A 27,092-nucleotide genomic window follows, 5' to 3' on the forward strand; every position below is an offset into this window, starting at 1 on the left:
GTGTCAGTGGGAGGAATAGTGCTCCATCATTAGGTGTCAGTGGGAGGAATAGTGCCCCATCAGTGGTGTCAGTTGGAGGAATAGTGCCCCATCAGTGATGTCAGTGGGGGGGGGGAATAGTGTCCCATCGTTGGTGCCAGTGGGGGGAGGCATAGTGCCCCATCGTTGGTGTCAGTGGGGGGAGGAATAGTGCCCCATCGTTGGTGTCAGTGGGGGGAGGAATAGTGCCCCATCGTTGGTGTCAGTGGGGGAAGGAATAGTGCCCATTGTTGGTGTCAGTGGGGGGAGGAATAGTACCCCATCGTTGGTGTCAGTGGGGGGGAAATAGTGCCCCATTATTGGTGTCAGTGGGAGGAATAGTGCCCCATCATTGGTGTCAGTGGGGGGGAAATAGTGCCCCATCATTGGTGTCAGTGCCGCCCTAGGCAAACGCCTTGTTTGCCTTGTGGCAAATATGCCCCTGCATCCAGTACTGACATTTTCACAGCACTGACAGATAGCACAGCTAGCCTGGATACCTACCTTCTGTATACTGCATCTGGATCTTGTCCCCACTCCCAGTTTATGATTGAACAGATTGTGGCCTTTTTTTGATTCATGATCCATGGTGAATCATGTTGTCAGCAGAGGACACTTGAGGCTAGCAGGCAATCAGGTGATATGTCACTTTCTACACGCCAGTTTAAAGAGGAACACCAACCTCCTTCTTCACCATGCTGCAACCTTGTTCCTTGGATATAGGTTTCAGTAGGGTTTGGCTGGGTTTGTGGACTTCTGGATAGGTTTGCTGAACCTCCTGTGAACCAAACTTTGCCTGGTTCCTAATGATAAGCAACTTGAAAAATCTGTTCTGCAACAATTGCAAAAAATAGGTCAGCAACTTACGAGACTCCTTAATATGGCAACCATCTGAAAAGCAGCATGCCTCAGAAACCATATTAGGCCAGAAGGCATTTCTCTGATCTAGACAGAAATATTAAGATTTTTCCAATGCTTGCAAATCAACTGAGAACAGAATCCCCAATACCTCTCCTGAACTCATTTTTCATGTTTATGGTGCCTACAGTCCACATGGTATAGTCAAAACCTTCAGACATTATTACCAAAACATCTATAACTTTTTCTCCGCACCAAAACATCCAATATTTAAACCTGAAGATTTCCACAAATTTACAAGTATAAACTAACATCAGCTGAAGTAACTTATTAAATGTAGTAGACACTAATATTATTAAAATATTATTATTATTATTATTACTACACCTTTAATCTGGGCCCCAACAGACTATATGCTTGACTATACAAATCATTTCAAAGGGAAATTTCCACAATCCTAACTCCTATTTTCTTACTTAATAGTAATCCCTAAACCTGAAAAATTTGGGAGTGCTTCCATTATATATCCCTCAACTTCAATTGGCTATGCTCAAAGACAGCTAGAGGTATACCTCACGTGACCACTCACTCAAATATTTGGATACCCATATAAAATGTTTACACCAGACCCTTTATAATGCTCATTTCCATCCATTATTCCAGGACATCAAAAAGTTTAAAGACCATTCTTTTCAATGAAAATCTTCCAATGGGGATGATATGTGCATTTATTGTATTTTATGCATTCATGTATAAGCCTCTCTTGTGTAGACATTAAAAAAACTCAGACTGTTGCTGACCACCGCCATCCTGAATGTAATGTCAGCATGTCCAGACTTAGAGCTATCGCTCATGTTACACTCTATAGTAGTCCTTTTCACTCCTCTCCTAGCTGCTACATTATAGGTTGTCCAGGGAGGTAAGGAGATGGACAGGGTGCTAAGTCAACACAAAAAGTACTTAGGCACTCCCAAAAGATGAGAGGCACATGACATGCAAGGAAGAAGGGGGCTATGCTTGGGAAGTGACTAGCCAATTGCTAGTGATACAAAGGCACATTGCAAGTGAATAAAATATTATATATGTAAAGGAAAATGTAGCAACTAAACATTTAATATGCTTATTTTTTTCCTGGGAAGAATTTCAATCATTAAGATTAGTTTAATTCTTGTTGAAATGTCTCTATCTTTTTTTGAAACACTGGCTTGCCCAATTCCACTTTCACCTCTAAGAACCCTACAAAGAACCCTAAACAATTTGATATAGAATTACAATTCTCACAGGATAGCTAGTCCAGTGCTAATGACTGCAAAGACCAAAACTGGGACTGAGTGTCCCTGTTTTTGTTAAATACTACTATGCTGTTTACCTAAGACATACCATCTTGGTCTACCCAACAAGCCCATAATAGCTGGGTAGAAACTGCACAACACTGGATTTCCCAGTTAATTTCTGCTTTCAAAAATGGCCCCCTTTTGATAAAACATAAAGCATACCTCTACTAAACCCTATGCAATTTACAGTAACAGTACAGGTAGAACTGGAACCTCATCATTCTCTCCTCTTACCATTATGATACATAATCTTGTCATATCTGATAGACTTACCGCAAGCACAACATAACTGTGAACCTAACCTGGATTGTTCCAAAGTAGAAATGTCACCCCACTCACTGACATCAACTGAAGAAAAGAAACCATGCTATCCCAGATGAAGCTGATCAATAACATCTTAGAGGACAGAAGGTTTTAGAAATGGACAGCTAGATTGCAGGACAAGACAGAAAATATTCTTTAATACTGGGCCACCTAGACCAATCATCCTATGGTTCCCATTTCATTTCGGATACACAAGTACAAACTAATGTAGCACCCTCCTAGGTAGGTTGATGGGATGTATATATTCCAGTTGAGTATAGTGTGGTCTCCTACTTAACATGAGACTGATAGGCAAAATATAGCAGCTTTTCTGCTTAACAGAAAAAGCTATAATTGTTTAGTGAGGGTATTCTGTGTGGCTCACAGTGCTGCTGCTGCTATGATTGAGTCCTCTATATCCAGGCGATCTTGGAAGATTCTGGGTGAACAAGAGTGACCCATGCAGATCAGCAGAATGCATATGAATACCATCTCAGCCAATTACAGGGAGGGGTGCCCATTTGCATGCTGGGTGCTGGTATTTATATTCAGTGAACACATGGGATCTGGGTTCATCTTCCTCTGAGAAGGGAGTTCTAGCCATAGAGACGGCTGCCACCCTTGGCTTATGCTGCCAGGAGGCCTCGGGTGGGCAACCCAAGAGCCAGAATGCTGAAACCCAGAGTGCTTTGAGAGTTGACTGAGGTGGAATATCTACAGATCATTTCTGGTATAATGGAGGAAAGTGACCTGTGGTAAGGGCCTTGTGGATACAGACTGTTCTAAAGGAATGCTGGGACTTGTTTGGAGTGCTGTTTAATCCCCTTGGGATCTATGCCACTGGGAGTAAGCTAGAGGGGACACCATCTGGTGTCCAGAACAGAGGGGCTTTGCTTCATTCTTTGTACAGTCTGTTACACTGATCCATTAAGGAAACCCACAGATCCACTTAGGGAAAGCTGTCCTCAATTGTGCATAGTTCACTTCAGAATTTCCCACTATATCCCTTCCCTATCCTAGTTCTAAAACAAAATAAAACAAAATAAAATAAACAAAAAAACTACAGCCCCTAGAATTGTCCACACATGGAATATGAACAACAGAAAATGCTGGAACATGAAGTTCTGCCTATGATAGAATTCTTTTTACTTTTGTTTCCATGGCAGAACTTTGGGTTCCTACCTAATCCAGATTAGAGGATTCTCATATGGGAGGTCCAGTGTTGTAGGGACAAATTGTCCAGAGATAGGGTTCAGAATGGTGGTTGGGAGATGACAATTCTCTGAGGCCAAAGTCCCCTGTGCTGACAAGGTGTCTAGAACTCTTCCCCAGCCCTTCAGGGCAGCAAACTTCCAACACATCAAGTAGAAGGATTTCTCCAATTCCATAGCTGGATTCCTGAGCCACCAGGCCAGGGATAACCTGGTCCTTAGTGCAAGTGAGTTGGTTTGTATATGTAGTCAGGTGCCAGCTACTACAAGCTGAATACAGAGGACACCATCCTCGGAACCATAGATCAACTAGGCCCCCTCTAGTTTTGCCCGCAGACTCTTACCTCACTTTCTGACTATAGAACAGGGGAGTTCTGCTTCCTGGATCAAGAGCAGTGGATTTGTAGTTCTGTCGGCAGCCATCCCTGTACTTTTGAGTCCTCTTTTGATTACACACCCCAAAATGCTGCCAGCGAAAAGGATTTTGGGAGAGACTATATATGAAACTGCTTCTGGCAGGCTCTCTCTCTCCTTCCCAGGATCATCTACAGAGTGGTGGGACTGCTGTTCTACACACCGGGATCATGAATGGCCATGGCCTTGCCCATCACAGCCACGCTTCCACTGCTAGATCTGCATCGCTGGGCAACGTTGGGGGGTCGAACATTGTTCCTGTTCGGAAGGCTGAGATCATGGTTGCGGACGTTGACACAGATCCTGGACTTCAACACTTGGCCAGGCGACCAAGTATCCAGCCTCTTACTCTGCTGGTTCACAGAGCCTGCATTGCATCCATTATCTCAGTGGAGCTTTCCCTCTCAGTCAGAACTGGTGAACGGGCGGATGCTCAAAATCTCTCAATCTGCTATTCATAGTATAGGGATACTGCTTGCAGACATCATAACCTGCTTTTTTTTTTAAAGGAGCCTTTACTTTGCAATGCCTGTCATCCATTTAGTGATTACTTTAGCATTGTAAGGATTCATTCTTCATCCCTGAGCTTCCATGTGCTGGTGAAGATACTGCCTCTACAAGGAATCTGAATTGCCCTTATATTATTATTAGTAGTGTGTGAATTCATTTCAAAGGAGATTTCACTTCACATAATCTTCCTTTTTCATTTGATATCTTTGTGTGCTTTCACCTCAATTATTCAGTGTGGTTGTAGCTTTAAACATATTCAGATTTGCCCGTTCATGATTACTTTATTATTGTCAATCTGATATTATCTGTTTATTTGGTGTCCTTTTCAAATCATGCTAGAAGCTGAATTGGCTGATTGTCATTTTGAAGCTACTGTTTATCTTTATTAATACAGAACCTGCAGTCTTAAATTTAAACTGTGTCTGCTGGCCATTTCAAGGGGTGTTCCATATGTCAGGTCCTAGAATGTCAGAAGGGCTGGGGAGTTTACAGGGTCAGGGCAGCAAGAGAGGACAAGCATCATCTAGCGGCTCTTATGGGGGTAGTGCTACATATAGAGACTGAACCAATTTGTCCCACAATGACAGAAGGTTGAGTCAGTTGCAGTACTAATTTCTGAAGGTTCAGGATCCAACCAAACGTTTTTAAGCTCTGGATTATCCACATTATATTGTCAGTCAGAATCCATGCTTACATTTTTTCAATAGGAGGTCTTCCAGATATCCCATAATGGGGAGGCACTGGAAGCGTAAAAAAGGCCAGCAAAAGGGCCAATACTTTGGTGAACACTTGATGAACATGCAAAGTTTTTTGACCTTAATCAAGCCATTTAAAGCTTTAAAGATCCAAGATAGGGTAGAGATTGTTTATTGAGTAAAAACTCTGAAACCTTTCCATAATTGAAACTATGGTAATAGCTCCTTGATTCAAAAGATCTGCAAGTGCAACACGGAGGCATAGGCATAGCAATGACACACAAAAGTTCTAAAAAAATAGCTGCTACCCATACTCAGCCCACACCCTACTCATAAATGAGTCTTCAGAGACTAGGTCACACCATAGACTGCGCCATAGCTCTGGATCTGAAAAAACCTCTGTTGTTAACACAGTACCCATGTAAAGACCAGTGAGCAAAGATCAAGTCCCAAGCAGGCTAACCCTTTCATCCTGTCCTGCGGGGTCTGGGTATGGCTTTCAAACCTATTGCTGAAGATACACCAATCCAGAGAGCCACATAAAGAGACTAACTCAAGCAGCGTAGAGATGAAGTCTTAATTACAGCATAAAAAAAAAGAAGAATGGCTAGTAATATGTGTGACTGTATGAAAGGTGAGGCGATCGATGAACGCTATGTGTCACCTCGCATGCGTTCAAATCTGGGCGATTAAGCTGGAGTCCAGTCTGGGTTTCGGGGCCACTATGGCATAGGTGGTTCCGGACCGGTTTTTGTGGTCCACTGATGACCACCAGTAGGTGGTATAAATCAGGCAGGAATGGGGCAAGAAGTTGCTCTTGACCTGGGACTCGGAGAGCCATATCTGAGTGAGCTGTGGATGACAGTTTGCATTGTACAAGAAAGAAAAAGGTTTGCATACTGTTTTGAGTTTGTTAGTGACAGGGAGAAGCCCTTCACCGGTGGGGTAGGAATCTCCTATGTTTAGTTAGTGCCTGGATGGCGAGGGTTTATTTTCTGTTTTGTTTATGATGATTGCAACCTTTTAAATAAAACTGACAAGTCAGATTTTAAGAAAGCTGTCTGGACTACCTTTTTCCCCGGGAAGGTGATCCCCCACCTGAGTTACCCCCACATATGGTGGATTTGGCGGGCAACTTCCTGAGCAAGTGGGAAGCTGGAGGACGTGATAAGAGCCTTGCTGCAGGCCACTGCAACCCAGCAGGAAACCAATCACCAGTTCACAGAGGCCAATGAGGCACAACAGGAGGCAAATCGCCAGTTTGTGGAGGCCCAACAAGCACAACAGGAGGTGAATCGCAAGTTTGCGGAGGCCCAGCAAGCAGACAGAGAGCTCCTTAAGGAGGTGGCCCAACACCTGGTGGAATTAAAGAAGAAATCCACAGATCAAGCTGCCAGTGGAACAGAAAATGGTGCGGGCCAGCTATTTCCTGCAAAAGATGATGCCTGCAGATGATGTGGAAGCCTACCTCACAACTTTTGAAAGAGTTGCTGTTTTGGAAGGATGGCAAAAAGAGCAATGGGCGGGACTGCTTGCACCATTTTTGACAGGTGAACCCCAACAGGCCTATTATGACCTGGAACCAGATGCTGCCCAGGATTATGAGAAGCTGAAGGCTGAAGTCCTTGCATACCTGTGTGTCACTGCTGCAGTCCGGGCTCAACGGGTGCATCAGTGGTATTACAGTACTTGCAAGCCACCTTGCTCCCAGATGTTTGACTTGATATATCTCACCAGGAAGTGGCTCCAGCCAGAGGTGTTGTTAGCCCCTCAGGTTGTGGAGCGGGTGCTCATGGACCTTTATCTACGCGTGCTCTCTGCCACTTTGAGGAAGTGGGTCAGCCGTGGAGACCCTGAGACTGCAAACCAGTTGGTGGACCTGATAGAAAGATATACAGCTGCTGAGGACTTGTTGCACTCATCCATGCCCCACCCCAATGTTGCTAGGGGTGAAAAACTGCCCGGAGGATCCGGTAAGACTGTTCCAGGGATCAAAGGCTTAGGTAGAATTTACAGGACTATTGCTTCAGATAATGAGACTGTGGGTTCAGGACCTGGAGACTGGCCAAATAGGTCAGGAAGGTCCCTGAGGCCATTTAGAGGTCTGGGTACAGCACCTACAAAGTGTTATTGTTGCCATGCCTTAGGTCATATTGCTGCAAACTGTTCCTTAAATGATGAACCTATGCAATGTGAAAATGCTTACTTAGAAAAACGCATGTCTCTTTTTGCACAGATGGTATGTACTGCAGCATGTCAGGAACTCAAGGAAAAGCAAATGTGTGCGATTGCAATTGTTGAAAAATCAAAACAGTATGCAAACCTTTTCCTTTCTTGTACAATGCAAACTTTCATCCACAGCTCACTCAGATATGGCTTTCTGAGTCCCAGGTCAAGAGCAACTTCTTGCTCCAGTCCTGCCTGATTCATACCACCTGCTGGTGGTCATCAGTGGACCACAAAATCCGGTCCGGAACCACCTATGCCATAGTGGCCCGGAAAACCCGGATTGGACTACACCTTAATCTCCCAGATATGAACACATGCGAGGTGACACATAGCATCCATCGATCACCTTGCCTTTCATACTGTCGCATATGGCTAAAGCCTACGTTTAATTTAAAATATGACTGTCATATGCAGTCATCAAGAGAACAAAGCAGTTTCATTACATTGAAATTTTGTTACATTTCACATTACTGCCTGTTAAACATTAAAGTGTATACTAAAAATTTTCAGACTGGCGCCCGCCTGCCAAGGTCATTTGGTTCTCAATGCTAATATTGCATTTTTGTTTGTGGAATAGTATACTGTGTACTTACAGTTCTCTGGCTCTTGTTCTATATACCTAATCCAGCAGCTAGCAAAGTAGGGTAACAGTTTGCCAACTCTTCAGTCATCAGTTCTGGGTGCACTGAAACAACAATCACTTTCAGCCACTCTGCCCCAAGTCCCACCATTCTTATAATATCCAACTTGGTTTTATGATACTGCGGCTAACCAGGTAATAGGGGAAGAAGAAGGGGGCATTCAGCTTAGGGGGGACAGAAAGTATAAGTTTTGCTCTGCCAGTACTTCCTAGTAGTATGGTAAAGGATACTGGCTTACATAAAATGTTCATCTCACCTCCCCACACATCTTGTGTCTACTGAATTATATACAGTATTTATATTGCTTAGCCACTGGGTGAAGTGTAAAATAAAAACAAAATGATTAAAATAAACCTGTGATGAGAAAAAACACGGGGGCTGCTATTGCTGCCCCATTTCTCTAAATGCCTAGCTAACTACCTAGATACTTGTGCTCAGCCAGTGGCTTCAATATGTTTTAAATCACTGGCATCACACAAGCATGTGGATCAAGCAAGTCAGGGAAAAGTCAACAGTGTTTACCTGAGTGCATCATTCAGGTCAATAACGCAAAATACTGAAGAAATAGGGTCAGTAAGGCAGCTAGGCACATAGCTTTTTTTAACGAAGATATCTGAAATGTCCATCCATATATTATTCTCATGGCAGATTTCCTTAAAATGAATCTAACGCAAAATTGATTTGTCTTTGTTTTAGATAGTGTGGTGAATGTTTAGAACCTCTGTCGGGTTTTCATTGCTGCCTGCGTCCCTAGTGAGGGAGAAATAGCCTCTCAGGTTGTTCTGATGACCATTGTCACTGAGACAGAAATTGGTGGGAAATGCAAAATATTACAGTTGTCACCAGGACAAGATGTGAGGGGAAGTGTTTAATGGGAGATGCCTGTTCCAGTGACAACTGTCACTTAAAGAGTTGTACTCTTGCTTCCTGTTGTTTCTCTGAGATCTCTGTAACGGGATTCAGAAGGCAAAAAATTAAAAAAAAACCTGAGAAGGGTTGTATAGTCATAACCCAATCTATGCAAAACTAAAAAAATAAACCTCTGCTTAAGCCATACTTTACAGGCTTTAACAAAAAATAATAAATGGACATATTTTTGCAGGTAAACAAAATGTGCATTTATTTTTTTTTTCTACAGGAACTTTCAAAGTATTGCATCCGCAATCAGCAGATTGTGGGTGCAATGTCAGGCTCCTGCAGACTCTCCCTCCATATTTCTGCCCATACCTGTGTACAGGCTTTCAGTTTGAAATCTGGAGAGAGTGTAATTGGATAAAGAGTACACAGGTGGCCCACATACCTAGTGCATTATCCAAGGTTTATTCAAAGGTTTAAAAGACAAAAACATACTGACATAACATGTATAAAAATCTTTTGCATTAGGAAGATGGCCACAATGGCAGGCAAGGTGTTCCAGCTGTCAGTTCGGTCAAATGGCTGACGTGTTTCGTGGACAAGCTGATGACCAGCCTGTATGAAGGTCAAGCTATAAATAACCATGGCTAAATGCCTTGGGAGCAAAGCTCCACCTCCTCTGCCTGTTATAGGAGGAGGAGTTAGAGGGGGTTATTTAAAGTGCAATATTAAGTTACGTATATGAATATATACATACATACATAGGTAAATAAATAAATGCATAATTTGCAAATATGAATAAAAATAATAATAATATTATTATTATTATTAATAATAATAATAATAATAATAATAATAATAATAATAAAAGTGAAGCTCATAGAATGAAATGAATTATGTATTTGTAGTTAAAAATGTTGTATGTGGCTGCAGACTATATATATCAATTGAAATATATTTGTGCATCAAGTTAAAAACTTGTTATTGGAAATAGTAAAAGGTTATAAAAATAGTAAAAGGTTATAAAAATTTTTATAATAAATGCAGGAAAAATGGGGAAGGATGTGGAAAATGGACAAAAAGATCCAGTTCCCGTAGAAAGAAAACAGCTCACTAAATGAACCGCCTTTTGTACCCAATATAACCCTAAGGCCTTCCAGATAAAAAAACATATCCAAAAAATATTGGGGCATTTTACAACAGGACCCCGTCCTTAATAATGCCATCCCAGAACACCTGAAGATTATTTTCAGAAAACCAAAAACGAATATATAATCTATTTTGTTCAATGATCTTCACTTTTATTAAGTGTTCTTGCATGGCAAGACCACTTACTGTTATCTCACATATATATTCTTATTATTATAGCCAAATTTACCAGCCTAACTCCTCCCACAGTTTTTACACTACATAGACAGTAATATACCGAAACGTGCGGATTGTTACCGATTGGTGTGCTATTACTTTGTGGAACGTTTCGCCAAATGCTTCACGAAATATTGGCTTTTTTGTTGTGAAATTGGTCCCATAGGAATGAATGGCGGAATGTTCAAAACTAGAGTGGGAGCTGACAAAAGCTAGAGTGTGAGCTGAAAAATCAGGACATGATTTCTAAACTGCCATCACTCTCTCATTTCCAAGCCCACCTACACAAATCTTATATCAAAACGTTCATCCCTGCTGCCACTAAAAATGTTCACGGCTAAGCCATAGTCCTGATAGTTTGTACAATATGACCATTTGTTTGCAACTCACGCCGCCCATTGACATTCATTGAAACTCTACTCTAGCCACCTCAAATTTGAAGGACAATTTTTAAACTGCGACTGTGCCTTCATTTTTAATATTTCAGAGACATACAATGCATCAAAATGTAGGTCTGGGTCTTGTGATTCTCACAATATAAAGCTCTTCACTGTAGGATTTATAGTTTTTAAAACTATGACCATTTGAAGACGCCAGTGAAGTGAGCAATTTGGAGCAGTTTGTTTAACCGCTCTTCTCTGCCCTATTTGAAATCTAATTTTGAATTTGTGACAGTGCTGAGACCCCCCCCAAATGCATGTGGTCATACCTTCATCTGCTAGGCTTAATAATGCTGCTAATGTCTTTATTAATGTATGTTTTAATGTAACTGTGAAGCACTTTGGGCAACAACATTGCAATTAAATGTGCTATATAAATAATTAAAAGTTGAAATGCATTTCTCACTCTATCAAGTTTGCCATGTGCACTTTTTAAATTTGATCAATCAATTGGTTAGTGTAATGTTTACTATCTTTTCTCACTCCGAACACTCCACACAGTTACTCTGCCCAGTCCAACCTTTTCACAGTTACTCCAGCCACTCCAACCACACAACAGTTACTCCACCCACTCCAACCACACAACAGTTACTCCGCCCACTCCAGTTGTAGACTACTGGTGGAGGCAAGAATACTTCACACAATTTTCCCAGAAATTGTAGCTTTTCTAGTTATTATTATTATTATTATTATTATTATTTTACTCATATTTGCAAATTATGAATTTATTTATTTACCTATTTATGTATGTATATATTAATATAAGTAACCTAATATTGCACTTTAAATAACCCCTTTCACTCCTCCCCCTATAACAAGCAGAGGAGGTGGAGCTTTGCTCCCAAGGCATTTAGCCATGGTTATTTATAGCTTGACCTTCATACAGGCTGGTCATCAGCTCTGAGGAAAGGGACTCGTCCCCGAAATGCTTCAGCCATTTGACCGAACTGACAGTTGGAACACCTTGCCTGTCATTGTAGCCATCTTCTTAATGCAAAAACGTTTTATACATGCTATGTCTGTGAGTATGGTTTTGTCTTTTATACCTTTGAATAAACCTTGGATAATGCACTAGGTATGTGCGCCACCTGTTTACTCTTTATCCAGTGGTTGATCTCCCCGTCTGAGGAGGACTGCACCCCTGAAGCATCTTCTTTTGGTTGCCTCTGTCCTGGTCCCCTTGGCTTTCCTTTAGCTGTTCATTTCCTGAAGCGCTGGAGAGTACACACGATATCCAGAGTGTAAATGGACGATGGCCATATAAGCAGGTACCTACCTGGGTTTATGTTTTGTACAGGATCAACTTTGAGCCATTCTGTGTAAACTGTGTTTACTCGATTACTGTTTTATGGTCAGCCTGCCCAGGTTTCAGGTAAGGGTTAAGGTTGCTGGCTCCTAGTAATCATAGCATTGTCCCCTTGTGGCAGGCTATAAATTCATGGGAAGGCAACCCTAAGGGCTCCCTGGTAGGAATTGTTTTGAGAGATTGCAGCACTTCTGAGATCCAGCTCCCGCTTACGCAGTTACCCAGTTAGGGTACCAAAGATGGACTTTACAAATGGACTCTGATGCTTGGACTTGAGTGTGTGAGGTATGAGACATGGCAGCCTGAGCTATGTTCTCTGGGGACAAGCCAGGAGATTTTGGTGTGTGGAAGAATACCTGAATGATAAACTTGTATTGTAAAGCATCTCCAGTGAAGTTTTGGAAATTCTTGTCTGCTTTGCCTGGTCTGAAGTCATTAAAAGGGGTGCATGCATGGTGTATCAAAGAGCAAGGGCTTAGAGAAGGGAATAGGAAAAGTTAAGGAAGAAGCTGATATGTGGGAAAGCTAACATGAGAAGCTGCACTACCATTGCTAATGGCAACCTGATCATTCTCAGGTGCTTAAGCAGCCAGCCAGGCAAGAAGCAGGTGCCATGGCCCAAGTGATGAGCACCCCAGTAGTGATGGAGCTTGTGAGTTTGGCTCCTTCCCTAGAGATTGTTACCCCACACACCGGGTCTGATATCATGACATATGAAGTTCTAGGGACCTGGCCTGAATGTCACAGGGATAAAGAGTAGGACCTTGGGGGTTAACAGAAGCTGGGATGTAAGCCAGAACAACTTGCCGTTGTCTGCATTGTGTCAGGCCAGAGTCAATGGGAGTCAGGTGACTGGAACTTCTGCTGGTCAGGATTGGTACAAACTGTTTGGGACAAACCCAGAAATGCTGCATCAATGAAGGAAGAATCTGCGTGGAAATTCAGAGCATGGATAGTACATCTGTACCGTGTTTGTTCTCTAAAGGGTTAATCAAGACACATAGAGTAGTGTTACTTCTAAGAAGGAGTGCTGGTTTAAAGCTGTACCAGCATGAATGGTGGCCTGTACTACAGACATTAGTGTGCACTACATCCAGGTCCCCCAATTGGGCTCAATAAGCGCTGATCAGCATGCTCCAAATCCAGTGAAATTACAAATGCATCTGCTGTGGCCATAGACAAGACTTGTAGTTCATTTATTCACAGATCTTTGTGATAAAAAAAAAAGTGGCTGTGCAGGCAGAATCCGATTTCAAATGTGATAGTGTGGGGGGTTGAAGAACAAGAACCCTGCCCACTGCTACAGGGAAGAAGGTGAGGAGGGGGAGGTTTTGGGGGGTGCTGAACATGTTACATCCTAAATACAGGTGTAAAATGTAACATTCTCAAAAGGTGAGCCTATCCTTTAGTGCTGATTCACACATGTGTGGTGAGGAGTGAAGCTCAGGTTTCACAGCTAATTGACACAGTAGCTGTTCACAGTTCAGGTCAGGTTTACATAGGGTTCAGGACAGGAATAGCTCAGGATCTTATCTTGTTCACACGTGTCAGGTTTAGAAACAGTTCCCATAGAAGTCAATAGCCTGCAATCCGCACCTGAACCGGACCGCACTGCTCAGGTATTGTACATGACTGTTTTTTAAACTGCACTGAATCCGCACTGAATCTGCACCGGCAGTGCACCTGACATACAGAGCACCATAGGAAGCAATGTTATTCCATGTGTCGTGCGGATTGGATGCTGTTCAAACTGCATCCAATTCACAAATATGTGAAAGGGCATTTAACTGCCTCCTGCCCACCATATAAAAAAATGACGGGCGCAAGGTGGTTCTCTCATTCTGAGAGGACGTCATATGATGTCCTCCCACTTTAATTGGGGCGCACAGTGCGGTGGTCGGTTGTGCGCTGTGTGCCTGGGACACAGCGGATCACCGATCAGCGGAAAGAGCCGATGACTTTGGCTCTGTCATGTGATCAGCTGTGTCCAATCACAGCTGATCACATGTAAATAAGGAAATGCCTGTTATCAGCATTCTCTCCTCACGAGCTGTCACGCTGACAGCTCGTGAGGAGAGGAAAGCTGGTAATCGGCATTCCTCAGAGGGGGCATCTACACAGATTATCAGGGCATTGATGATCAGTGCCCTGATGACTAGTGTAGCCCCATCAGTGCCACCTGTCACTGCTCATCAATGCCAACTGCCAGTGTCCATCAGTGCACATCAATGCCACATATCAGTGTCTGCCAGTGCACATCAATGCCACATATCAGTGCCCATCTGAGCTGCCTTTCAGTGCCAACTATCAGTGCCAGTCAGTACCACCTATCAGTGCCAGTCAGTGCCGCCTATGAGTGCTGCCAATCAGTGCCACCTATCAGTGCCAGTCAGTGCCTTGTATCAATGCCAGTCAGTACCTTGTATCAGTGCCATATATGGGTACTACCTTTAAGTCCCCATCAGTGATGTCTGTGAATGCCCACCAGTGATGCCTGTCAATGCCCATCAGTGCCACCTACCAGTGCCTCCTATTCAGTGCAGCCTATCAGTGCCCATCACTGCAACCTCATTAGAGCACATCAGTGAAGGAGAAAAAATTACTCATTTACAAAATGTTATAACAGAAACTAAGAAAAAACCTTTTTTTTTTCAAAATTTTCAGTTGTTTTTGGTTTGTTTATCAAAAAATAAAAACCCAGTGGTGATTAAATACCATCAAAAGAAAGCTCTATCTGTCTCAAAAAAATTATAAAAATGTCATATGAATACAGTGTTGCATGACCGCGCAATTGTCATTCAAAGTGCGACAGTGCTGAAAATTGGCCTGGGCAGGAAGGGTGTGAAAATGCCAGGTAGGCAAGTGGTTAAAGTAGATCATGCTTGTTTAAAAGGTAGCTGTCAAACCCATAGATATAATGGTTCCTGCTAAAAGTGTATAGCCCATATATACTGTATATATAACTGTGACATCTAAAACTTGTGCATATCACACAATAGAAACATTTAAAAAATACAATGTCCACAAAATTCAGTTTTTAACACCACCAGTTTTCAGTTGCACCAACCATTGATCTGTTGTACCAGCTGTTTATTTCTTTTGCAAGAGCTACTATTTTTTTTATTTTTCTGAAATTAAATGATACAATTTAGCACAAAAAGACACAATCCCTGGTCTTATTATACGCTTTTGTTTTTCTTTTTTTTCCTTTTTAACAATTTGTCTCCCAAATATTACATTCCTGTGTTTGAACCCTCAGTTAGTATAGCAGAGTAAGGAATGGAATCATTCAACAGTTAAAATAATGTGTAGTGGAGAAAAACTTGTCAAACTAAAATGCACATGTGATGCACAAGTTATCTGTGTTCCCTTTCCAAGGAAATTTCCTGAAAAATGAAAAACTTTAACCCGGAGACTAACATTGTCAACATTTGATATTATATAATATAATATAATAATTGCATTAATTAATGCTGGAAGAATTAGTGAAAAAAATCAATATATATGTTAGTCAGGCATGAAAAAATTTTGAATGTCAACAAATTACTGACTGAGGTGGACACAAACAAGGGAAAAACTCTTCTTGCACTGACTTACCAGCATTTGCAAAATGCTTGTGAACAGAATGAACTACATTAACCCCTTGTATGTTAGGGGTAGGTTTGCGTAAGTCACGTAGCTAAAGCACAAAAGACAGTCAATAACAGTTACAGTAGTTTCATTAATGCCATGGATGTCATGGTTGTTTTCTGCTTTTACTTAAAGAAATTTATTACTCCTATGAATTTAATTGATAGTATCCAAAAAAATAAGCCGATCCTTTATATTTGCTTTTTTTAAATAATAGGCCTTTGATCTAATTGGTCATATATATAATATGAAATATATTTCTGCATTTGTAAAACTATAATAACAAGTCAACAAACTATGAAGATGAAATCTTTTCAAGTGCAATCATAATAACTAAAAATACAATAAAACAGCTAATTATAATACTCTTACCTTTACTTGACCAAGGTGGGTTTGCTGCTCTTCTTGTAATTTTACAATCATACTCATCCAATGTTTTAGCATAGTATAGTTGTAACATCTTTAAAAGGATGCATAATAAATGCATTATTTGCTGCATGCATTGGCCATTCATAATGCAAACTGCTATTTGCAAAGAGTCATAGTACTTTGTCTAAACAGGTTGGTGTCTACATGATGTGCATCCGAGACAGGTCTATTTATTCTGATGCTTCGACATGCTATTTATAGTGCATACATAGAGATGGATTGTTTGACATATGCATGGGACCATCTGTACGGAAAATCTCTTGTTATAGATCTGTTCTGCCTTGTGATAGACACATCTGTCCTATCCGCAATGGCATATGTCACTCCCTCTGCTCTCCTGAGAGAAGGTAAAGCCACAGAGTCTGTTAAGGTCTTCACCAGTTCAAGCAGTACCATATTTAAAAACACCTGTTGTAAATGCTTTTAACTTATCTGCTTTAGACTCTAAAAACAAATGCCTATTCTTAGTCATGAGAACACTTCAGTAATGGAGGTTTAATGCTGATTAGAGATAAATAGTTTTCTCATTAAGAATGGCAAGCAGTGAAATAGATTTGCATGTCCTTATTTACATTGCCAGACCACTGGGACCCTCCAATAACGTTTTCCTCAACTTGGCCAATGTATAGTGTACATGGCATGAAAAGTTAGCTTCCATAAGTACTTCTTAGAAAGGGAATGATCTGCCTTTTGGTTGCAGAGAGATTTCCTGGGATGCTGTGAAATTTCTCTGTGCAATAAAAAGTGCTCTTAGGCCATCGTAATCTCAAATTAATCCCTACACATGATTGTCACCCTGTCATTGCAAGAGATGTTTATCTTAAAGTGTTACAAAACCCAGGACCCTGAATTCATTATATCTGGTCTCCCACAGTACACACAACATGCAAATGCATTTTAGTAAATATAAACTGCTAAATGCCTTTTCTCATCAGCAGTTAGAGCAGTCTTGTGACTTCAGTAGAGCACTGGTTAAAGCCTGTAGGAGGAGTTTTCTTTCTGCTCTAGGAGGATGTGAAACCTCTGATCTCTGTCTAGACAGTGCTGACTGGCCCTGTGCTGATCACATGCACTCTCCCAAGAAAAAAAACTTCTCGAGCAATACACACCAAACTGAGCATGTGCATGTGACTACAGATTCAGTTTGTATCAGGTGGTCATTTCAACAAGAAGAATGGCAGAGAAGAAAGGATCAAACAGCCTTTTCACACAATGCAGAGGATTAACCCCTTAGGTTCCACAGTGAGTAAAACAAGCATGCCGTACTGCCAATACAGACTGATTTTACTGTTGTGGGTTTAGTATTACTTTAATGTCTGTCTTTGTGTAGTGTATGGCCATTACAGCAAAACTGGATTCCGAACACATTCAAGCATTGTTGTGCCAATCATTTACTAGATCTTTTAGCGTAGGGGCGTTACTATACCAGACTCATGCGCTAGATCAATTGGTCATTACAGCATGTTGTAAAAAGTCTGCACCCATCTTCCCTCTTTTCCTATTCTACAAGAAAATGGAACGATTGTTTCACAGAACATTGCCATTAAAGTAAGAAGTTGAAGGGGGAGGAGTCTGAGCATGGCGCTGACAGGGTGCTTGTGGTGAGAGCTCCGGAACATCAAAGCTCTTGTGACCCGCCAGTAATAGCCATGCCCGGGAGGGTGTGAGCTCTCGGGGTGTGTTGGACTCCTCCACCTAGAAGTGTCCTAACTGTGAGAGGTGCATCGCATGCCATCAGCTTGAGGCAGTGGTGCGGACGGAGGACGGTGTGTCGGGTGCTGGTTGGTGAGCGGAGTGGTGGTTGCCGGGTAGCCGCGTGGCGGCTGTGGAGAGAGACCGAGAGGCTCGGACATCGGCTCGGGTAAAAGTGGAGGAGTCTGCTCATCCAATCCGGAAGTAATCGGGACCCAATGAACCCCATAGAAGGTGATTTCCGCTAACAGTGACCGCCACAGATCAGACCAGCCCATCTTTGAATGTCCTGGAATACTCCGGGGGAGGAGGAAAGAGAAACTGAAGCAGTGTCCGGGGCAGCAGCAGCAAGGGCGGAGGAAGGTGAAGCGGAGGAGATATACGATGATGGAGAGTCATTGTCACGTACCTGATAGGAGACTGAATGGATGAGGTCGGCCTCACTTGTGTCACTAGCCCTGACCCCGCAGCTCTTCTGTGGAATCTCTTTCGCGCATGCGCGTTCCCGATTGCGATTCTCTTTGCCGGAAATCCCTTACATTGCCCCCCCCCTTAGCGGCAGCCTCCGGATGCCCACTAGGGCTTGTTTCTCAGGGTGAAGACGGAGATAGGCTTGAACTATCCGCGGAGCATGAACATTAGTGGATGGTTCCCAAGAGTTATCCTCTGGTCCAAAACCTTTCCATTTGATGAGGAACTGGTGGGTCTGTCCGCCCCTTTTCCTACAATTCAGGATAGCCTCAACCTCATACTCTTCATTCCCTTCGACCAGCAATGGCGCAGGCGGCTCCGCATTCCGGTTGGGAAACCCACTTGGGATGTGAGGTTTCAATAAGGAGCAATGGAATACTGGGTGAATCTTCACGTTTTTAGGTAATTCTAATTCAAAGGCTACGGGGTTCACCTTTCTCTTGATATTAAATGGTCCCAGGTATCTTGGACCAAGCTTCCTTGATGGACAACTTAATTTCAAATTGGCCGTGGATAGCCAAACTTTATCCCCTTGTTTCAGTTCCAAGTTACCCCTTCTCTTCCTATCAAAACATTTTTTGTTGCTCGTCTGAGCTTCAGAAATTGTTCTTTGTAAAATTTTGCCGTTCCTCCTGAGGAACTCCATCCTTTCTTGTACTGGCGGGACAGTCGCCTCCACCGGTATTTCTGGAAGAAAGGTGGGATGATATCCGTAGTTAGCGAAGAAAGGAGATTGCTTGGTAGCGGAATGAATGGAATTATTATAGGAGAATTCCGCTAATGGAAGGAGCAATGCCTAGTCACCTTGAGAGTATGAGGAGAAGCATCGGAGGTATTGCTCCAGAATTTGGTTTGTCCTTTCCGTCTGTCCATTTGTTTGTGGGTGGTATGCAGATGAGAAGCGTAACCCGATCTCTAATGCCTCACACAGAGCTTTCCAGAATTTGGATGTAAACTGCACTCCCCGATCAGACACAATATTCAGGGGAACGCCATGTAATCTTATGATTTCCTTGATGAAAACGAAGGCAGTTTCTGTGGCAGATGGAGTCCCTTTCAAGGGGATGAAGTGAGCCATCTTGGACAGGCGATCGATCACTACGAAATAGTGGTAAATCCTTCAGATGGTGGAAGTTCGATGATAAAATCCATTGAGATCATGTTCCAAGGTTTTTCCAGTATGGGCAAGGATTCCAACAGGCCCCAGGTCTTGGCTTTATCAGACTTATTTCTCAGGCAGACGGTGCAAGACCTCACATAGTCCTGGCAATCTTTTACTGTGTTTGGCCACCAGAAAGAGCGAGAAACCAACTCAGAAGTCTTGTGAATCCCACAATGACCTGCTAATTGATGGTCATGACTAGAGATGAGCGAATCGAACTTGGCGAAGTGGAATTCATTTAGAATATTAGGAAAAATTCGATTCGCACCGAATCCGAATATTAGCAAACTTCGGATGCGCGAATCAAATTTTTCCCGATCAGCCGATTTTCATCCCTTCTACAGCCGGCAAAAAGTGTCCCTGCAGAGAGCTCCGCTATTTCTGACAGTTCTCTGACAGTTCCTTCACATTTACAGCGGTTGAAACATTGTATCTATTTGTTTCCATTTAGGATACAGATGTTTTTATTCGGAAACAAATAGATACAATGTTTCAACCGCTGTAAATGTGAAGGAACTGTCAGAGAACTGTCAGAAATAGCGGAGCTCTCTGCAGATACACTTTTTGCTGTACTGGAATTCTTCTTCTTTTCATTCTGCTTCTTCTTTTCATTCTTCTTCTTCTTCTTTTCATTCTTCTTCTTCTTTTCATTCTTTTTCTTTTCATTCTTCTTCTTCTTCTTTTCATTCTTCTTCTTCTTTTCATTCTTCTTCTTCTTTTCATTCTTCTCCTTCTTCTTTTCATTCTTCTTTTCATTCTTCTTCTTCTTTTCATTCTTCTTTTCATTCTTCTCCTTCTTCTTTTCATTCTTCTTTTCATTCTTCTTTTCATTCTTCTCCTTCTTCTTTTCATTCTTCTTTTCATTCTTCTTTTCATTCTTCTTCTTCTTTTCATTCTTCTTCTTCTTCTTTTCATTCTTCTTCTTCTTTTCATTCTTCTTTTCATTCTTCTCATTCTTCTTTTCATTCTTCTTCTTCTTTTCATTCTTCTTTTCATTCTTCTTCTTTTCATTCTTCTTCTCATTCTTCTTTTCATTCTTCTTCTCTTCTTTTCATTCTTCTTCTTCTTCTTTTCATTCTTCTTCTTTTCATTCTTCTTCTTCTTCTTTTCATTCTTCTTCTTCTTCTTTTCATTCTTCTTCTTCTTCTTTTCATTCTTCTTCTTCTTCTTATCATTCTTCTTCTTCTTCTTCTTCTTCTTATCATTCTTCTTCTTCTTCTTCTTCTTCTTCTTATCATTCTTCTTCTTCTTCTTCTTCTTCTTCTTCTTCTTCTTCTTCTTCTTCTTCTTCTTCTTCTTCTTCTTCTTCTTCTTCTTCTTCTTCTTCTTCTTCTTCTTCTTCTTCTTCTTCTTCTTCTTCTTCTTCTTCTTCTTCTTCTTCTTCTTCTTCTTCTTCTTCTTCTCATTCTTCTTCTTCTTTTCATTCTTCTTCTTCTTCTTCTTCTTCTTCTTTTCATTCTTCTTCTTCTTCTTCTTCTTCTTCTTCTTCCCCAGCAGACTCCAAGGGCATTTAAATTAAAGGTACAGTGTTCTGCACTAATATAAAGGCTCTCTGAAGCCTAGAAACCCTTTAAATAAGTTAAATTCGCAGCGAATAAATTCGCATCGAATCGAATTTCTTCCGCAAATTCGGCGAATCAGCCGAATCGAATTTTTGAATAATTCGCTCATCTCTAGTCATGACATCTCTGGAGAATAAGAGTCAGGAGTTCTTCGGGCACGAAGATCTGTTCCTTGTGGAAGTACAGACCATCTTTTAATTGCAGGTGCAAATTCATGGGAGGTGGATGACTATCCACGGCTTCTTTTATTTGCGTGACAAGGTCTGTCTGAAGGAGTAAGACGTTTTTGGCCAGCAGGATTGTGTCGGGTTCAGACTGCACAACTGGGTCAGGAAACATACGGGAGAGTGCGTCAGGTTTTCCATTCTTAGATCCAGGACGGTATGTCAGATGGAAGATGAAGCGAGAGAAAAATAGTGCGCATCTAGCTTGTCGTGGTCTGAGATGTTTTGCCGTTTTTAGGTACTCGAGATTCTTATGATCTGTGTAGATGAGAATTGGATGAGATGCTCCTTCCAGTAAATAGGAGCCATTCTTCCAATGCTGCCTTAATGGCTAGTAACTCTTTGTCTCCCACATCATATTTCCTTTCAGAAACACTCAATTTCCGGGAGAAAAATGTGACAGGGTGCAGAAGGGATTTGAGTCCCTGTCTTTGGGATAATATGGCTCCAATCGCGTTCTCCGAAGCGTCCACTTCAAGGATGAAAGCGAGAGCAGGGTCCGGATGTTTTAGGATAAGTGCGGATGTGAACATAGCCTGTAATTGTTCAAAGGCTACTTGGGCTTCAGGAGTCCACTTAAAGGGGGTATGCTGTCTGGTAAGCTGCGTTACTGGTGCGATGATTCCAGAGAAGTTCTTGATAAAGGCTTCTGTGGAAAGCGTGCGTGAAAAGCGTGGAGGAGGGTAGGAGCATGAACATCCGCGGAAGGAACCCAGGAATGCTCCCCGGGACCATAACCACGCCAATGGACCAGGAACTGCACTCGACCGCAGACCAACCGAGAGTCCAGGATGCGGCTCACTTCATACTCCTCATGACCGTTGACCCGGATAGGACGAGGCCGAGGCGGAGAGGCAGTAAAGCGATTACAGAGCAGAGGCTTCAACAGGGATACGTGACAGACATTGGAGATATGCATCCCAGGAGGAAGAGCAAGGGCATAGGCAGCCGGGTTCACCCTGCGGAGGATGCAGAAAGGACCAACAAAACGGGGAGCCAGTTTCGGTGCAGGCACCCGAAGATTGAGGTTACGAGTGGACAACCACACCCGATCTCCGACCTGGTATGAAGGAGCGGGCAACCGTCTACGATCAGCCTGGAGCTTCTGGCGCTGAGCTGAGTCCTTCAAGGACCTCTGGATCTGCCCCCATGAGGAACGCAGGGCAGCAAGATGGTTATCCACAGCCGGAATGTCCTGTGGCAAGAACAACTCAGGCAATACAGCGGGTTGGAACCCATAGTTGGCCATGAAGGGAGACATCCCGGAGGAGGAGTTGACAGCCGAGTTCCTCGCAAACTTTGCCCATGGCAGGAGATCGACCCAATTGTCTTGATGGTCAGAGATATAGCAGCGAAGGAATTGTTCCAGGGCCTGGTTGGAACGCTACGCAGCCCCATTGGACTGTGGGTGGTAGGCTGAAGAGAAGGAGAACTTGATACCCAACTGGGAGCAGAAGGCGCGCCAGAACCTGGACACAAACTGGCTCCTACAGTCCGAGACAATCACCTTAGGCAACCCATGCAAGCGAAAGATCTCCCTGGCAAAAACCGTAGCCAGTTCTTGCGCAGTCGGCAGTTTCTTGAACGGAACACAATGGTACATCTTGGAGAAACGATCAATGACCATAAGAATGACTGTATGGCCTCGAGACGCAGGGAGGTCTACAATAAAATCCATGCCCAGGTGTGACCAGGGATGCTCCCCATTGGGACTGGGTTGCAGAAGGCCCAATGGAAGATGCCGAGGAGATTTATTCTGGGCGCAGACAGAACATGCCGCTACATATGAGGCGATGTTGGAACGGAGAGATGGCCACCAGAATAAACGAGAAACGACCCAGGACAACTGGTTCCTCCCTGGATGACTGGCGGTCTTGGAATTATGGTAGGTACGCAGCAAGCGGATGCACAATACCTCAGGTACGAAACATCTACCAGCCGGTCTCTCAGAGGGAGCATCAGTTTGAGCCGCCAAAATCTGCTCCCCAAGGGGAGAAGTCAGGCTGGTACGAATGGCAGCCAGGATCTGATCCGGAGGTATGACCGAGGTCGGCTCAGAGTCCTTCCTGGACAGGTCAGGGTATTGCCACGACAAGGCATCAGCCCTGACATTCTTGGAGCCAGGCAAATAGGAGACCACATAGTTAAAACACGACAAGAACAGAGCCCATCTGGCCTGACGGGGCGTCAACCTCTTAGCTTCCGAGAGATACGTCAGGTTCTTGTGGTCAGTGAGAATGAGAACTAGAACCGCAGAACCCTCGAGCAGGTGCCTCCATTCCTTGAGAGCCTGAATAATGGCCAACAACTCCCTGTCTCCAATCTGGTAGTTGCATTCTGCAGAGGAAAGCTTCCTGGAGTAGAACCCTCAGGGAAATAGGGGTCCATCGGGTGACCGACGCTGAGACAGGAGGGCGCCTACTCCCGTCTCAGATGCATCAACCTCGAGGACAAAAGGCAACCCAGGATTGGGATGAGACAGTATCGGAGCCGAAGCGAAGGCAGATTTCAGAGCTTCGAAAGCTAAGATGGCCTCGGATGATCACTCGTGGGGATTACTGCCCTTCTTGCCAGATCTGAGAGAGGCTTGGCCAGCGTGGAGAAGTTGCTGATAAACTTCCGATAATAGTTGGCGAATCCCAAAAAGCGCTAAATGGACCGAAGACCACTGGGACGAGGCCACTGCAGAACCGCCAAAACCTTCTGAGGGTCCATGGAAAATCCCACAGCAGAAATGATGTAGCCCAAAAAGGCAACCTGGGATCGGTGAAATGCACACTTCTCGAGCTTACAGAAAAGCTCATTCTCACGTAATCGTTGCAGCACGCGCTTAACATCCTGGATATGAGACTCCATGGACGCAGAGTAAACCAGGATGTCGTCCATGTAAACCACCATGCACTGCTGCAACAAGTCACGAAAGACATCATTAATGAACTCCTGAAAGACTGCGGGCGCGTTACACAACCCGAAGGGCATAACTAGGGATTCATAGTGGCCGGTTCTGGTGTTGAACACGGTCTTCCACTCATCTCCCTCCTTGATCTGTACGAGGTTGTACGCAGCCCTAAGGTCGAGTTTAGTAAAGACCGTTGCTCCCTTGAGGCGGTCGAACAACTCGGTTATCAACGGAATTGGGTAAGCATTCTTAATCGTGATTTGATTGAGACCCCTAAAATCAATGCAAGGCCTCAATTCAAAGCCCTTCTTTTTCATGAAGAAATAGCCAGCTCCTGCTGGAGAAGTAGACTTGCGAATGTGCCCCTGGGAAAGCGCATCCGCAACGTACTCCTCCATGGCCTGATTCTCCACAACCGAAAGAGGATACACCCTGCCACACGGAGGAGTGGCACCGGGTTGTAAGGTTATGGCACAATCGTATGGACGATGAGGAGGCAGAGCACCGGTGCGCACCTTGTCAAACACGTCCAGGTACTCCCCATAGTCAGTGGGCAACACAGAGTCCGAGGAGGCACACAACACCTTAAAAGGTCCACGGATGCAACCGGCCCCACACTGTGAAGACCACGAGAGAATCTCGGCCGACCGCCAATCAAAGGTCGGATTGTGCTTCTGAAGCAAGCGATATCCCAAAACCACGGAGTAGTGTGGGGAAGAAATTACCTGGAAACAGGCCAACTCCCTGTGAACAGCCCCAATAGCTACTTCCACCGACAGGGTCTCATGGGTAACCTGCGGCGGTTGCAGGGGCCTGCCATCTATTGCCTCAAGGACCAATGGAGTAATTCGAGCCTGCAGAGGAATTGAGTACTGGGCAGCAAACGAACTGTCCATAAACAACCCGCCAGCACCAGAGTCTACCAACACCTGGGCCGTCACCGAGCCTTCCACCCAAGAGAGGACAACGGTGATTAGCGGTTTATTTTTGCGGGAAACCGGGGACAAGGAAACTTCACCCAAGATCTTCCCCTGACAGGATCTCAGGTGCGAGTGTTTCCCGGACGGACCGAAAAGGACTGCCGAATATGCCCACCGAGACCACAGTACAGGCAGCGACCCTCCCAATGCCAAGAGGCCCACTCCCCCTCGGAAAGGCGAGCAAACCCCAGCTGCATGGGCTCACCGCCAGACAAGCCATTCCCAGGAGGCGTGGGAGGAGAGGGAGGAACAGGTGGGACAGAAAACGTAGGCACCAATCAGTTAGGCGGCCTCCGCAGACGCTCCTTAAGTGAAGGCCTCTCCCTGAGCCTGGTGTCAATCAGGATTAGGAAGGAAGTGAGTGCTTCGAGCTCCACAGGCAGTTCTTTGGCTGCAATCTCGTCCTTCAACGCATCTGAGAGAGCATGAGAGAAAGCAGCCACCAGAGCCTTATTGTTCCAACCCACCTCTGCCGCCAGGGTACGAAATTCTATGGCATACTCGGCAACGGTTCGTGAACCCTGATGCATGGACATGAGCAGCTTAGCAGCAGAGGCGGAGCGAGCAGGCACATCAAATACCGTACGGAAGGAGGCAACAAAACCGGCAAACTCGTGAATCACAGGGTTATTGTTCTCCCATAAGGGATTTGCCCAAGCCAAGGCCTTGTCCGAGAGATTAGGAAGCCCACCTTTGACCTCTCAGTAGGAAGGGGTATCAATTCAAAATATATGCCCACTTGGTTAAGGAAACCCCGACACTGACTTGGTTCACCCCCAAAGCGCTGTGGAAGGGGGGCTGAACCAGTCATACCTCTGGGCACCGCAGGTGCGGCAGCAGATGCGGGGGTAGGCGCAACAACCGGAGCAAAAACAGGAGCGACCACAGGAGTGACAACCGGCCTAATAGCACCAGGAGCAAGGTGCGCTGTGCATGCAAGCGAACTGAGCCAACAAGAGATCCTGCTGATCAAGTCTGGCAACCAACATAGGGAGCGGGGGCGTACCTGCACTGTCAGGATTCATGGCATTAGTGTAGTGTCAGGGAGCGAGGAGCCAGACACACAACAAGGTGCAATTAAAGGTAGGTTTATTAATATAAAAATAAGACAAGAGTCTATGCAAGTCCAACAGCGGAAATCGTAGCCAAAGCCGGGGTCAAGAGCCAGGAAGAATCGTCGCCAGAGCCGGGATCAGGAGCCAGGAAGAATCGTCGCCAGAGCCGGAATCAGGAGCCAGGAAGAATCGTCGCCAGAGCCGGGGTCAGAAGCCAGGAGGAGTCTTAGCCAAAGCTGAGTCGGTATCCAGGAAAGCAATGAGTAGCTAAACAGGAGCTTGCTGTTGTGCAACAGACAGGACACGAATGCAATGGACAGCCACAAACAGCAGACTTATATGTGATAAGCCGCCACCTCCTGGGGGAGGAGCCGCAGAGGGCTGAAAGCATAAAGGATCCCACAATGCTTTGCAGAAACCTACGATGGATGCCAGCACATGGAGCAGCACAAGGTCTGAGGAAAGGTAGGACCTTGACACCCCTGTTGTTTGTTATATCTCTAGAGCCGCTTTTGGCAACAGTACGACACAGTCTAGATGTAAAAGGGAAACAGATAGGAGAGATAGAACATAGGGTGGCAGCATATGCTGATGATATGCTATTTTATGTTGTAAACCCTAGGCTGACATTACCTAAAGTAATGAGATTAATGAAACAATATGGAGATTTATCAAATTTAAAAATTAGCCCGTCTAAATCAGAGATTCTTAACGTCAATGTTCCGACAACAGAAAAAATAGCTCTACAGAGAGAATTCCCCTTTGCATGGAAAGAAAGAGAATTAAAATATCTGGGAATAACATTAACC

At 44.0% G+C, this 27,092-nt stretch overlaps 1 long non-coding RNA gene across 1 annotated transcript in view; it reads right to left on the reverse strand.

Annotated features, from left to right (window-relative positions):
• The window catches only part of LOC149473400 (uncharacterized), a 122,380-nt gene extending 106,035 nt beyond the window's left edge, over positions 1-16,345 (reverse strand). Inside the window, exon 1 of the long non-coding RNA XR_016313373.1 lies at positions 16,182-16,345. This is a non-coding gene — a long non-coding RNA (uncharacterized LOC149473400). The remainder of the gene's footprint in view (positions 1-16,181) is intronic.
• Between the last annotated feature and the right edge of the window lie 10,747 nt (positions 16,346-27,092).

This window comes from Staurois parvus, unplaced genomic scaffold (genome assembly GCF_062004578.1).
Source record: "Staurois parvus isolate SC_StPar_1 unplaced genomic scaffold, SC_StPar_1.0 ptg000017l, whole genome shotgun sequence".
Classification (NCBI taxonomy): Eukaryota; Metazoa; Chordata; class Amphibia; order Anura; family Ranidae; genus Staurois; species Staurois parvus.